The sequence below is a fragment of the Petaurus breviceps genome, unplaced genomic scaffold (assembly GCF_028583685.1).
Source record: "Petaurus breviceps papuanus isolate PSGF00001 unplaced genomic scaffold, PetGlider_PUasm1.0 38, whole genome shotgun sequence".
Taxonomy (NCBI): domain Eukaryota; kingdom Metazoa; phylum Chordata; class Mammalia; order Diprotodontia; family Petauridae; genus Petaurus; species Petaurus breviceps.
In genome coordinates, this window is record NW_027186304.1 from 71,568,038 (window position 1) to 71,583,687 (window position 15,650).

General features: G+C 35.2%; 1 protein-coding gene across 7 annotated transcripts in view; it reads right to left on the bottom strand.

The window, feature by feature from the left end:
* The window catches only part of ASPH (aspartate beta-hydroxylase), a 523,279-nt gene that overhangs the window by 147,134 nt on the left and 360,495 nt on the right, over nucleotides 1–15,650 (bottom strand). The gene's annotated exons all lie outside the window — the stretch shown is intronic.

Below are 15,650 nucleotides of genomic sequence, written 5' to 3' on the forward strand. Positions count from 1 at the left end.
GGGCAGCTAAGTGGCACAGTGAATAGAATACCGGCCCTGGAGTCAGGAGGACCTGAGTTCAAATCCGGCCTCAGACACTTTACACCAAACTAGCCATGTGACCTTGGGCAAGTCACTTAACCCCAATTGCCCTACTATCTGCCCCCCTCCAAAAAGCAATAATAAAAAAAAAAAACACTCCACAAAGGTTTAATTTCTTTTCCTAGTCACATAACATTCCTTTAAGTGAATTTTAGCAAAGTTAGCATGACAGGGCTATACAAGTCTAAGCTATGCATGAATATTAGCCCTATCATTCTACATTCATATTATACTTAAGGGCAGCAGGAAACAATGGAAAGAATACAGAATTTGGAGGCAGGACCTGGGTTTGAATTCTGGCTCTGCTACTTTACTACCTGTATAAGCTTGAGTCACTTAAAGAATCTGCTCTCATGTGTACTTGTTACTGCACTGCTGAATATCGAAACCTTCTAAAGAACAACCTTCTTTTTTCCCCAGCCCAACACACACATGCACCCAGGATGGTTAACACCTCAGATGGGTGTTTCATTTTCCACCAGGACTGTCCACCTCAGTTACTACTGCCATTCAAAAGCAGCTTGACAGTGAATAGAGCACCAGAGTTCAAATCCAGCCTCAGACACTTAACACTTACTAGCCGTGTGACCTTGGGCAAGTCATTTAACCGCAATTGCCCTGCCTCCCCCCCCTCCAAAAAGCAAAAAAAAACTTTTAAAAATAGCTTGACAGAAAAATCATAATCTTTTAGTCAACTCCTAGCTAAATTAACAAAAGATTTATAGGAAAGTAGGCATCACTTTAATTTATGTGCTTAGTTCCAAACAATAGGAGCTCAATGTTAGAAGCCTTCAAACACTTAGTTTCTTTTTTTTCAATAAGTAAGGAATATGATGCTAAATAAAGGCAAGCTGTGGATCGAACATAATAGGCTCGTGTTGTTTCACACATGGAAACAGACTGCAACAACTCTTCTTCCTCATAACATCTACCACACAACTCACAAATGGGGTATGAGGTAGACCGTACAACAGTTTGGGAATGCGTCCAAGCAAATCTACCAGCTAATACTGAAACACTCCCCCCCAAATCACTTTTCTTAACTATGGGGCACCAGCCTTATTTCTGTATCATGAATGTCAAAGAATATTATTTGGGTGATAAGATACAAAACGAGCTTTAGAACTTTGGTGAGGAGTTCCTGAGACCGCAAAGAACTTGCTGACTATTTAAGTTGTCTTCTTTAGTGTCCTCAACTGCAGAATGGGGATAACATAGCCCATCTCCCAGAGTTTCTCTTAGGAAAAAGGCCTAACATTTGTAAAGTGTTTAACAAACATTTAAGTAGTAAATAAAGACTTGTTGCTGTTGTTGTTATTATCTTTAATATCTTTGCTATTGATTTTTGTCTACCCTTACCTTCCTGGACTATTTTTTACCACCATCGAGATTGTTTTTACCAGGGGGTAGGGTGGGGCGGAGGTGGCATTATTGGATGTGTTCTTATTAAAGGAACAGTTTATCTAAAACCTGATGTCTGGGGAGTCACTGGATGTGGAACCAGGGCAAGGATCAGAATGAAAAACAACAAATTCTGCAAGGTTTGCAGAAATGATGATGGAAAAACTCCAATAACCTCAAGAATGGTTTAAAAGGGGGCAGTTAGGTGGCACAGTGAGTAAAGCGCCGGCCCCGGAGTCAGGAGGACCTGGGTTTGGATCCGGCCTCAGACACTTAACACACACACACACACACACACACACACACACACACACACACAAAACCGAGCCGTGTAACCTTGGGCAAGTTACTTAACCCCAATTGCCCTACAAAAGGCCAAAAAAAAAAAAAGGGTTTAAAACAATAATGAGTTAAGTGAAAAATAAAAAAAAAATTATAGAAATTAAATCCCTTAAGAAATTAAGTTGTAACTTTGCTTTCACTGAAAGTATTACTGTCCATCAGTATATGACAATGTGTATCAATTTCACAATATCTGAATTGCTTGAAATCTATACCTTCTATAAAGTGCTAGCCTGATGCAACTTTTATTGCCTTCCATAATTCCCCATTTCTGTAACCTTAGAATAATTCTTTATTCTTAACTCCACTTCAACTTCTATATTCAATCAGTTGATGCATCTCAATGATCCTACCTCCACAACACCTGTTATTTATTGCTTCAATTAACAAGTATTTATTAAATGTCAAGCACAATGCAAGGTATGCTGGGAATACAAATACAAAAATTAAACTTTCCCTGCCCTCAAGAAGCTGATACCCTATCCAAGGGAGAAAACGTGTACTTTATATAGTAAACAGATCAGGAAAGACTTCACATAGAAGGTAGTGGATAAGCTGAACTTTGAAGGAAACTAAGGATTCTAGGGGGTTCATTCTAAGTTTGAAAAGAGGGGGTTTAAGTATGGAATACATATAGTGCAAAGGCAAAGAAATGGAGATGGAAAGTCTTGTGGGAAGATAAGGCTAATTTGGATCAACAGCAGAGGGAATGAGAAAGGGTACTGTATAATAAGACTAGAAAGGTAGGCTGGAACAATATTGTGAAGGGCTTTAAGTGCCAAACAATGGCAATTGTATTTGATCTTAGAAGCAATAGGGTGTCACTAGAGTTTATTAAGTAAGGAGGAGTAATGGTCAAATCGGTGCTTCAGGAAAACCACTAGGTTGCTAACTATGCGGAAGATGGATTGGAAAAAGGAGCTAAGGAGACCAGGTTAGGAGGCTGATGGATTAACTAGGCTACTGGCCGTGGAATGGAGAGTGTTGTGGTAGAATTACTGAGCCTTGGCAACTGTTTGGATATATGAAGTGAGGGATGGTAAGAAAGGGTAAATGATGATTCTGAGGTCGACTAACCCGGGTCACTAGCAGGATGGTAGTGCACTTACTAGAAACAGGAAAATTTGGAAGTGGGGTGAGTTTGAAAGGAAAGATATGTTCTGTTTTCACAGGCTGAATTTGAGATATCTATGGGACATCTATTTTAAAAGGTGTTCATCATTATCACTTGAACTTACAAATCTCATAGTTCTCCAGTTCCTAATGTGCTTTTCTTAAAACACAGATCTAAGCAGTCTCTCTCACTCTCTCTCTCTCACACACACACAAACACAAACACTTTACACATACACACACAGATGCATATACCCCTTATCCCCCATAATGTATGATTTGTCAGCCTGCCATTCAAGACCATCCCCAATCTAGCTCCTTAATCATCAATCTACCTTTCCTTAATTCATATTACTTCCCTTCATACACTCTTTATTCCAATCAAATTAGCCTCCCTCCTATTCCATTTCCCACCTTTGTATCTTTGCACAAATGGTCCATGCCTGGAATGCAATCATTCCTCGACTTTTCCTGAGGTTTGTTCTTTTTAGAAAAAAAAAATTATTTTTTTTAATTTATGAAATAAAACAAGCATTTCCATAATATAGTACAATAAAAAGACGAAACTGCAAATTCCCTATGTACAACTTGCTATTTCTTACATACAGGTTATTGTATAAATTACCCTCCTCCAAGAGATGGCTACCATTAGACACACACACACAAAAAGTGTGTGTATATATCTCTCCTCAACTCTTTTGGAGTTCTAGCTTCCCTCAAGACATAGCATAGGCATCACCTCCTACACAAGCCTTCTGAAACTTACCATTATAAACAATCTCTCCCTCCTGAAATTACTTTGCACTATTTTCTATGTACTTCTATTTATTGATAAGCGCACATATTATATTCTCCTAGGAAATTTCTTAAGGTCAGAAAATGTTTTGATGTTGCTTTCTACCTCTAAACTAGTCTAGAACAAGACCTATTATATTTGTTAAGCATCTACTATGTGTAAGGCATTGTGCGAAGTTCTTGAGATAAAAGAGAAAAAACTTAATATTCCCTGATGTTAAGGAATTTTATATTCTCCTGGATGGGGAGAGAAGACACAAAATATAGATAGAAAAGGTAATATAAGGTAATTTGAGGAGGAATGTCACATTTATAGGTGGGAAGATCAAGGAAGTCTTGATAGAGGATTCATTAATTTGCTGACCTCTTTTTTTTTCCAAATGCCATAGCCAAGAATCTCTTAAATTCAAGAATACATTTTTTTTAGTTTATAAGTTTTTCAGCGTTAACTCATGATCTGTTTCCCCAAATTAACATTTTCTTACAACTTAAATCAAGATAAGTAGTTATTAGTGTGTGTGTAATATATATATGATAAATACTGTTATAAATATTTTTATTTATATTTATATCTATTTAGTTATAAATACTGTAAATAGTTATAAAACTAAGATCAGTACACTTTGAAAAGGTTCCAATAATTACAGCTTCACTGGACTTAAAACATTTCCAAAAAGAATGTCCTGTGGGAGATATATACCCTATTCATATTGGTGTGAATTATTTTAATCAAATTAACACATAATCAAAATTCATATCACTCAGGACATTTTTATTAGGGGCAAACGACTAGATGTAATAAATATCTGTAGTCAGAAGAATGCATAATGAAACCAAGCATCTGGAAAAGCAGGGGGGAAAAGCAACAGGAAATGTAAGAGTAATTAAAGAAGTGAGATATTAGGGCAACAAAGACATTGCTTATTTTATAATTTTGCCTAGCACCCACGTGGTTTCCATGTGCCAATAAAAATAACACTTCTGTTGCCTTTGGAACATAGGAAATTTTCTGAGGATTGAGTAAGTAAAAAGTAAAATATGTAAATAAAAAAAGTAAAATTAAAGGCCTAATTTTGAAGGCTTCAAAACTGTACCTCCTCTCAATTCTTCCTAGTCCATTCTGTTCTACTTCAACTTAGTAGCTCCCAACATAAACCTTGCCCTTTTCCTTTTGCAGGGCATTGATGGTGGAGAAAAAGGAAAAGGAAAAGATATGTATGGATACCTTACTCTTCTCTCCTTTCTACACTTCTTCAGTATAATATTTGAGATATGTCTTTATTCACAAATACCTTCAGACCTTATCCCTCTCCAGCCCTAAAATGAAGAAAAAACTGAATTTGATTTTATATGGAAATCTGATATAAGCTGAGCCCAATCTATGATGCTGGCTTCTTTCCATTTACCCCCTATAACATGGTTAAGGAAATGCATAAAATAAAATATTATGTACCATTGCCAAAAGTTTCCCCCGTTGGCAATTTTCCCTAAGCTTCCTCCATCTACACCAGACGTGTACACATACCTTTCCCCAGTGCCTCAGGAATTAGATTAAACATAAATGGAAAATATTTTACAAAATAAACAATAGAACGTAGTGTTAAATGTGGTTTTCTGAGTCAATAAGCAGCCTCTACTGTTTAGTGACCCCTGATTTTTTTTTTTTGAGTTTGACACTGCTGACTATACTATAAACATGTTATATGTGGAATCCATTGTACATTGTGGGCTCTATGGTTCCTTCCCCACCATCTCCCTTCCTTACATAATGAAGGTGGGAATTCCAAACATTTCTAGTCAAAACTTTTTCAATGGTTGCTAAAAAGGCAGTGCCTAAAAATGTGAATTAGGAAGGCACACAGGTAGTCTGATAACTACTAAAGTTTGAGTACTTTTTAGGTAATCAAATATATTAGTTCTCTAAAATAATATTGTGTAGATTAAGTAGAAATATATGTATATATGTGAACAAATTACTTTATTATAAACAAAGTAGATCTTTTTAAAATAAAGACACTGCAAAGGCATAAATATTCTTCTGTGTTTTATTTTAGTCAAATGACATTAAACAGAAGAAATATACATTTTTTAAATCCATTGATCCTTCCCAGCTTGGCACACATTTGTAAACATGAAGTTCATAAAATCAGTTATTGAGAATTACAAAGGAACTAAAATCTGACCATAGTATAATATATTCTCAATTGCTAGTATTCTATAAATAGATCATATACAAAAATGCAATAAGATTTATTTTTCCCATTCATCAACCTTATGTTACTCGCAAGTTTCCTTAAAAAATATGGCTTTATAAAAATATTCTACAATTCACAATATGAATTGAGAATTTTTTTTTTATTACACATGTCAATTCTGTTTCACCCATGTCACAGTTTTAAAGGATTATTGCTTTCCTTACCAGTTTATAGCTTATTATTTTGGAATACAATTCACATGTAGTTAGCATTCAGAACTTATTAAAATAATACTCTGAGCACTGCATGATAAAAACACAAAATAGAGTTTAGGTTTTTTTTTTTTTTAGCAGAAAATAAAGGTCTCTCTCAGAGACAGTATTTAATCTACTTGAGACACGTGCCAGTCAATTAAAAGGCAACCACATTTTATGGCTTATTTCACAAATTAATGTTTCTGTAAAAGTGAAGTTCTCTCCACCCTTTTCTAACAGACAAAACATTCTATTATTTTTTAATCACAACAACAGCTTCTGAGCCAAAATAAACACATTAAAAAAAAGCTAACATGGTATGAAAAAGCAACATGCAACAAACTACATATTAATTTAGAAAAATGTTAATCAAAGTAAGTAGATATAAATGACTTTGAAAGTTTTATTCTTAGCATCACTGTATATTCAACACTTAGTGCTTTTAGCTTAAGCAAACTTGCCAAAGGCAAACAAGCATTCAATTATATGCCAGCAACTTCTAACACTAAAATTTCGACTGTAGATTAAAAATACAGCTAAGATCCTATTAGTCTGTTGAAACACAATGTGTTTCATAAATTAGCTTACATTTTTGCCTACATATCTAAAATGTCATTTTCTTCGACACACTAAAAAATAAGTTTATCTTATGTATAAGAAACTCCAACCTTCTTATTTATTATTTTAAGCCATTTTCTAAATAGCCAGTTAAACAAATAGTACTTTACAAAAGCTTCATTTTTGCACTTTTAGCAGAATGCTTGAAATTCACGTTGATAAAAATCAGTGCAATTCAAAATTTCACAGCTCACATATTCATTAGTGCTACAGGTGCTGACCAAAATGGTTCTTAGCAGTTATAAAATGATTTTAAAAGAATCCTACACTTAAAACAGTTCACCCAAATTATCCTCAAGTTTTGCTGCTAAGTATCCACAACAAAATATACATTAAAAAACTATCAAAAGTCTATAGCTGCTACATTACTAATAGAAGATAAAGAACTACTTGAAGATCGCACATAAATACAGGTAAGACTCACAAGGAAAAAAAAGGCAAATTAAATCCAATGAATGCATAGAATTTGACACCCCCCCCTCCAAAAATAAAAAACTGCATACAGAAAGGTAGATATAAATTACTTCTAAAAGGTTTATGTGTGTGTTTTATTTGTGTTCTAATATGACAGCTGGCTATCACTCCTTTTAAGATATCTTAGTGTTCCTTCCCAAAGACACTGAGCTCCTTAGCAATCACTTCACAAGAGCTATCATAACCATCTGTTCCCCTTGAGGTTATGGCTGGTCCTCTTGCTGTAGGGACAGTCTTTTTGAAGCTTTAAGTATCTGTGAAAATAAGGGGAGATCTAAATTAAAGGACCAACCAGACACAGAATATAGTATTACTCTATTTAAAGATTTACTTAAAACACTAAAAATATCAAATCGTAAATGCTTTTTACAGAGGAAAACTTTGTAACAAAATAGTTACTTGCTAATAACTATGTGTTACGGGATTTTTTTTTCTAAGAGGATATCAGCTAAACTAGGTTAAGAGTAGGTTGTAAGATGGTATTAATCAGTCAATAGCCTCTGAATTCTGAATTCCTTTATTTTCAAATAAAATCAAAGGTTCTGTTTTTCTTTTTTGGTCCTTTCCTATGCCTAATCAGTGTAGGTAACCCTTTGTGGAAGTTCCCTGGACAAGTACAGATGAACAATTAAACTATCAATATATAAGTTTACAAAATTTCCTCAGGCACTGAGCGGACAAATGACTTACTCATGATCATAAAACTAGTATGATTCATAAACGACACTTGAACCTAGATCTCTCTTACTCCAAGGCTGAAGTACTTCTATCTACTATGCCATGCTGCCAATACAAAGTTAAGGATGGCTGAAATTAGAGAATTTCAATTAGCCAGTGAAAGACAACAACTGGTAATTATTCACTTATTCTTTCCCTCTTTGGTGTTTTCAGTTAATGGTAAAGGAACTAATAATGGAAAAGTCTAGAACAATATTTAAAAATTGTGTTTTGAATGTCTAGGCATTTAGAGAGAATAGCTAGAGTTTAAATAGCCTAACTAAAATTACGTCATCTCAGTTTAAATGATTGGTAGAAAAAGAGACAATGCTCAATAGAAATGAAATTCAACAAAGAATTTCCTGTTCCACTTCTAGTACCTGGTTTTCATTTAAAAATTCTCATTTATATTTTCTCAATTATTTGATCTTTGGTAAGTAACTAAATGAGTTGGAGAAGGAAATGGCAAACCACTCCAGTAATTTTGCCAAGAAAATTCCAAACAGGGTCACGGAGAATTGTACATAGCTGAAATGATTAAACAACAGCCCTAACCAGTAAGTGAACATCTCTAGGCCTCTTTCCAAATTCCAAAAATGAAGGAGTTGGACTAGTTCATCTCTAAGATCTCCTTCCAGCTCTGATTCTATTATCCTGAAATACATTTTTAATTTTCATCTGGTTAAGGAAAAGCAAAGATCTCAGCTCAAGAAAATATAAGAGATTCTGTTAGCTAAAATTAAAGAATAAAGTCTGCTTATGTGTGGACTTTTCATCAGTCCATAAGTAGATCTTATGGAATAATATTAGAAAAATTCATGCATCTGATCCCCCACTAACTCTCAGATATAAGGGAGGAGATATGTTTCCTTATTTCATTATCTGCTTTTAGGGGCTATCATTGGATTTTAAATCATGTAGAATTTGATTTCCTTTTAATGATGTTTTCATTTACAAAGTTGCAATCAATGTGTATGTGTGTGTGTGTGTGTGTGTGTATAAATATATCATTCTATTGGTTCTGCATCAATTCATACAAATCTTGCCACAGTTATCTGAATTCTTAATTACTAGTCATTCCTAACGAGATAATATTTTATTACATTAATATGCCATAATGTTTCAATAGAAATCCACTTTGTTTTATTTCTTTATTTGGAAATACAAAATAGTTGGACTACTACATAACTTCACTAAAGTACCTTTGTGCTATAGCCTCTCCAATACTGACCAATCCTTTATTTTTGTCATCTTTGGCAATTTGTATGAGGTAATATAAAACCTTAGAGATGTTTTAATTTATTCTTATCTCACTATTGTTGATCTGGAACATGTTTTCAAATGGTCACTTATACCTTAAAATTCATCTTTTGAAAACTGTTAATATCCTTTAATGTCTTCTTACCTACTGAAGAATAATAGCTCTTGGTGCTAGAACTTAGGTGAATTTCAAATATTCTGGATACCAGACTTATGAAAGTGATAAACGATGCATGAATTTCCCCAAAGTGTTTCTTGTACTCTGATTTCATTTCTGTTATCCATGCAAATATTTTTTTACTTTTGTATAATCAAAATGAATTATTACACAAAGGACAGTTGTGATCAGGCTGCAATAAATAGCTCATGGTGTTCAAAGAAAAACAAGAATAAAAGATATCAACAGGGAAATGTATTTTGGGAACAGAGGATGGGCTGGTCATATGGCAAATGAGAGAGCAGATGAACAGTACAAGTACTTCTTTAGTATATTTGTAAATTTAAGGAAAAGGCTTCCAATAGGTTGAGTGTCCTACTTTTGGTGAAGTCACAGAAGGACTGACACAGAGATGAACTGAGAATTGCACGATGGACCAAATCGATGAGATCGCAGATCTATTTGACTTTTGAGTAGCCAAAATTGTCTATTTTATCATTTCTTCTATGCTTTAAGAACAGTTTCTCTAGGGGCAGCCAGGTGGCTCAGTGAGTAAGAGCACCGGCCCCAAAGTCGGAATGACCTGGGATTGAATCCGGGCTCAGATACTTACCACCACACCCAGAAATAAGTGGCCGTGTAGCCTGGAGCAAGTTACTTAATACCAATTGCTTTAATAAAAAAAAAAAGAAAAAAGAACAGTTTCTCTAGTCATAGTTGTAAAAGGTACCTAATCCTATTGTCTTCTAGTTTTTAATGACGCTTTTTATATTCAAGTCATCCATGTTGAGCTTATTGTGTACATGATATAAGTTGTTGGTCTGAACCTAATTTCTACCAAACTCTTTTGCATTTTTCTCAGTTCTTGTCAAAAGGGGAGTTTTTGTCCGATAATGTGTGTACTTGGGTTTATCAAACACAGGACTACTGTTTTTGACTACATAGTCAAAGTAAATACTTTGGTTTGTGGCCAAATAAAGTCTCTACCACTGATGGACTTTTTTTTTTTCTAACTGGTATGACAGAAGCTTGATGACTATTATCATAAGTTTGAGATCTGGTAGCATTATTAATTCATACTTTTCCCCAATATTTCCCATGAGATGTTAAACCCTCTGTTCTTCCAAATTAATTTAGTAATTTTTTTGCCTTGGTCTAAAAAGTATCCCCCTTGAACTAATTCCTTATTAGTAGGATAGTGCAGCTTACTAAAGTTCACAATATATTTCTATATTACCTCTGGATGATTTTTTAGCTTTAAATATTTGGATAATGTTGTGTTCTATGACTCACAGCCATACACCATCACCAGAAGAATTCTGGCATTTAAATACGTGGGTCTGTTTTCAGGGGGATATTTGGGATTACTAAAATAGCTTTACAATCTCCAAAGACAATCCAGCTTGCACTCTTCTCATCCTCCTGTTCAAGTCAGGGCCCAATCCATTGTCTGCCTGTCCTGTGTGTCCACATATACTGATGAATTAACTCTAGGATATCCATCCTATTTCATATGATAGTCTAGAATATATTCATTATTCATTGGTTTCTCCAGTGTGGATAGGTGGATAGATAGATTCTTCTGAGTGATTTTTGGATATTATTTATTAGATTATGAAATGTTTTAGGGATTGATATTATCTGAACAATATCATCCACAAACATATTGAGCATCTCAGTGCCTAGAGAGAATCTATGTTCAACTTAGTTAAACCTTCTCAATAATAGTGGCAAACACTTTTGGTGAGCACAAGTCTGCCTATTTTATGCTTTGTATGATATTAGTCATCAGAGGGTCTTTTAATGAGGCTCTCTTTGTAATATCGATTTCACAGAAACTTTTGATTCTTTGATGACACGAGAGACATTTTTGGACAACAACCCTGAAAGGTACCAAATCAATAAAAAAAAATAAACAAGAAGTACACTGGCACCTGATATTCTGTGCATCTTTCAAACGAATGTGTGATGATAAAGATGTATTCTTCTATGGAATACCGTTAATGAAAATCCATTGTCTCCCTTCTAATTCTATCATCAATGCAGTCCTTGTATGTACAGATTATTTTTCATAAAAATTGCATGTAGAGGGGGGGGCTAGGTGGCGCAGTGAATAGAGCGCCGGCCCTGGAGTCAGGAAGATCTGAGTTCAAATCCAGTCGCAGACACAACACAAAAACTAGCCATGTGACCTTGCGCAACTCACTTAACTCCAACTGCCCTCCAAAAAGCAAAATTAAAAACAAAGAAAAAAGAAAAATAATTGTATGTAGATAGGAAGGTAGGTGTATTGGCTAGTAGTTTTCAGGTTTCTCACAATCATTTGTCTTAGAGTAATAAGATATTCTGAGATTTTTTTCTATGCCTTTGGCAGCTTCTACTTTGACAACTGACTTCAATTTCTTCAAGCCTGGGCCAATTCTAGCACAGATTTTCTCTATGAATATTTGTGTCCACTCCAGTGGTTCTTCTCATTACTGCCCTCTTAAATGTCATTTCTACTCCCCCTAAGAACATCTAGGTTTATAGTAGACTCTATCTTTGATGGCAGAAAAAAAGTTGAGAAGTATTTCTTTCATTTACTTATTGACATTCCAGTTGGATAAGTAAATGCTCTTGGAATGACTTTGCTTAGTAGGAGTTTTTTCCAAGATTTCTATGAGCTATTACCCCCACACTGCGCATACACATACTCCATGTTTCTCACTATCTTATGAGGTAATACTCTTCATAATTTTTCACCATCCTTATTCCTATGATTTCCAAGTGAGCTTGTTCTAAACCAGTTGTTGCCCTTGGTTTTATCTTTCAGTTTGGCAAATAAATGTTTACAAACACTTTTTAAGACTCTGCCGGTCTCATTAGGGCGACTGATTTGGATTGGTTAAATATCTATGTGAAATTACTATAATTTGTGCCTGTTTGTATTTTTATCCATCCATTTCCTATATTTCAATATCAACAATCTAAATAGTTTAGGATGGAAGTGTTTTAATGCATGCTTTATCTCTAATTTTTATTCTTTCTGCTAGCTGTGTATTTTTATTTTTTCCCCTAAGAAATCAATAGCCTGACTATAAACAAATGGCAGATTTAAGAATGTCTCCCACTATCAACAATTACATTTCCAGTCAAAAATAATCATCTTCCTTTTTTGTGATGTTGCTTGTTATATCCTGAATGTTCAAATCCAACTGTTGAAGAAAATATTTATAACATACAATCATGATACTTCTGTGTAATCTAAAGAAATCTTTGGATTCTCACACTCCTAAATTCTTGAACCATGTATTCCAATATATTTTTCATTATCTTTACCTATACTCACTTTTACACTAAAGTCACTAAGTAATGTGGAAGGTCTAAAGAAGTTCTTTGTGGAATGTTTCCATTTCGTGACCCTCTGGAACAGCTGTGGCACATAAGCTTTAATTATTTTCATAGTAGCTCCCCCTCCCCATACTTATCATGAACACTGCAATATGAAATGACCAGACAGATGTCTCATGAAACAATGGTTCTTGCTTTTAGATGCACAAAACAACAAATCCAACTCCACTCCTTTGTCTCTCCAAAGAAAACCTGTGAGCCATCTTTCCATTCTGTTGCAACTTCCTTTCATTTTCAATAGTAAGAAGGAATTCATTTATATTGAGAATGCTAATTTTTTATTATTCAGTTCCTCTAGTAATATGTCCACTCAACTGGTTAAACTAAGCATTCACATTTATGGTGTCTGCAGAATAATATTTAAAGACAGCCTAAAACCATACAACATTAACACCTTCTGTCACTGTTATCAATACAGCTGAAGCAGAAGGGGGTCCGTATAGGACTGAGAACTATTTTGTATTATGCTTTGCTTATCTCATAGATTGTCACGGTTGAATAACGTATCCCTAATGATGTTTCTGTGTACCTAAGTGGCTAGTCCAGTCCTAGGAGATCAGATAGTTTGTGGCCAGCATTGTACTCAAAGCCTGGTACAATGAGCAAGAGTCTGGGTTCCATAGGCATACATACCCCCCTAACACTCAAGAACACATTCATGCCACAATGAGATATCAGAATAGAACTTGGTAGAGGGTCAGTCAGTTGGTAAGCAGTTATTAAGTTCCTACTGAGTATCAGGCAATATGCTAAACACTGAAAAAGGCAAAACCCTAGAGGAGCTCACAATCTAATGATATGAGGTAATCATCTGGGGATGGAAAACTGAGGGGCAACTAGCTCTGAGTATAGTAAACTGCACAAAAGGGGTTAAAAGTAGTCAGGGCTCAAACTGTGAACAGAAAAAGAAACAAATACAGAAAAAAAAAGGGTATTCAAACACCAAAAAGATACTTCATGTACTTTATTTTTGCAGAGGGCCCTTATCAAGCTTTAGTGATCACTTAAGTAACACTAAAAATCATTCCAAATGATAACTCCTATTATTGGATAATTATTAATAGATTGAATAATAACAGAGATCTTAATGAGATGCTATAGGTATAAAACAATACTGAAGAAAACCTAACTGGCCGCTTAGCTCCTGACCAGAAGGTATTGTATACAGCAGGACAAAGACAGATGTTTTGGAGAAACGATATAGAAAATCAGCTTTGATTACGTATCAACAAAAAGCAGTTTTCAATGATATCACTAACCTGTATATTTCTTTTTTTTTTTTTTTAAGCAATTGGGGTTAAGTAACTTGCTCAAGGTTACATGGCCAGTTATTATTTCTGGGTGTGGTGCTGAGTATCTGAGCCCGGATTTGATCCAGGTCATCCTGACACTGGAGCCGGTGCTCTTACTCGCTGAGCCACCTGGCCGCCCCTAAGCAATTGGGGTTAAGTAACTTGCTCAAGGTTACACGGCCAGGTGTTTCTGGGCGGGTGCTAAGTGTCTGAGCCCGGGATTCGATCTCCAGGTCTTCTCAACACTGGAGCCGGTGCTCTTACTCGCTGTGCTACCTGGCCGCCCCATAACCTGTATATTTCAATGGAAAAGATGTAACTCTACATACACTTACACTAATATCCATTCAACAGGCAACTACTGGGCAATAATAAACTGTAATGTAAGAGTCATTGCTAACTGAGAGATAAGAAAAATACAACTCAAAAGAACGAGGGGAAATTCAGAAATGAAATACACCCCAGGATATTTACCTATAACCAACTAGCTCACAGTGCTTTAGTAAGGAAAGAAAATTACAAACTCTAAAACACCATATAAAAGTGTTGTTACTATTATTAATGCTAGTTGTAGGCAAAAGCTGCTCAGAGTACCATATGCCAAATTCCTTTGCAATATGAGGTTTTTAGAGGGCTATAAAAGGGATAATTAGGGCAGATATGTGGCAGAGTGGATAGAATGCCAGGCCTGGACTCAGGAAGACTCATCTTCCCAAGTTTAAAGTTCCTTAGACACTTACTAGCTGTATCACCCTGAGTTGGAAAAGAAAATGGCAAATCACTCCAATATCTTTGTCAAAAAAAAAACCACGAGTGAGGTCACAGAGTTAAACACTGCTGAAATGGTTGAACTACAACAAAAGTGATTCAGTGAGAAGAACCTCAAATTTAAAAAGAAAGTCTAAAAAAATTAAAAGTTCTTCAGTCTTTATGAACCTACTGATAATGCCCTTTTTCACAGAAGAAAATTTCTTAAATTAGTGTTAGTTAAATAAAAAGTGATAACCAAGAAGAGCCTCCAAGGACTCCATGGGAAATGAACAAAGTGGAGTCTTTAGGTAATGATGATTACAGATCTAAACACTTCCCTTTGTGTTTGACTGAGACTATCTCAACTCACAAGGCCAAGATAGTATGAAACCAAGCTGTTGAGACAAAACTAGCTTCGTTCTTTTCCCTCCTTCAAAAGTTGTTCAACAGGAAAGCAACAGAATTTTTATTTTATTTCACAAACAAAATAAGTGAAGTAATTTTTAAAATGCAGAAAAGGAAGTATCCTTTTAAATGTGATTCATTTAATTTCTTCAATAAAAAATTAGTTCTTATTTGCAGAACATTGTCCTCAAAAGCTGCCCTTCCTTTAAGTGAATCTAAATGTCACTGAACAAATCCCTTTAATAAAAGGATTTGTCCTGTAAATCTTTGACTCAGTCAAAAGGCCAGAATCAAGGACCTAGAAGGTCACATGTAGCCTAGAGGCTATAGGTTCCCCACCCCTGGCCCATGAACTGGGGATGATACATGTAACTAATTTGGAGGGGAGGAGTAGGGAGGTGGCAGG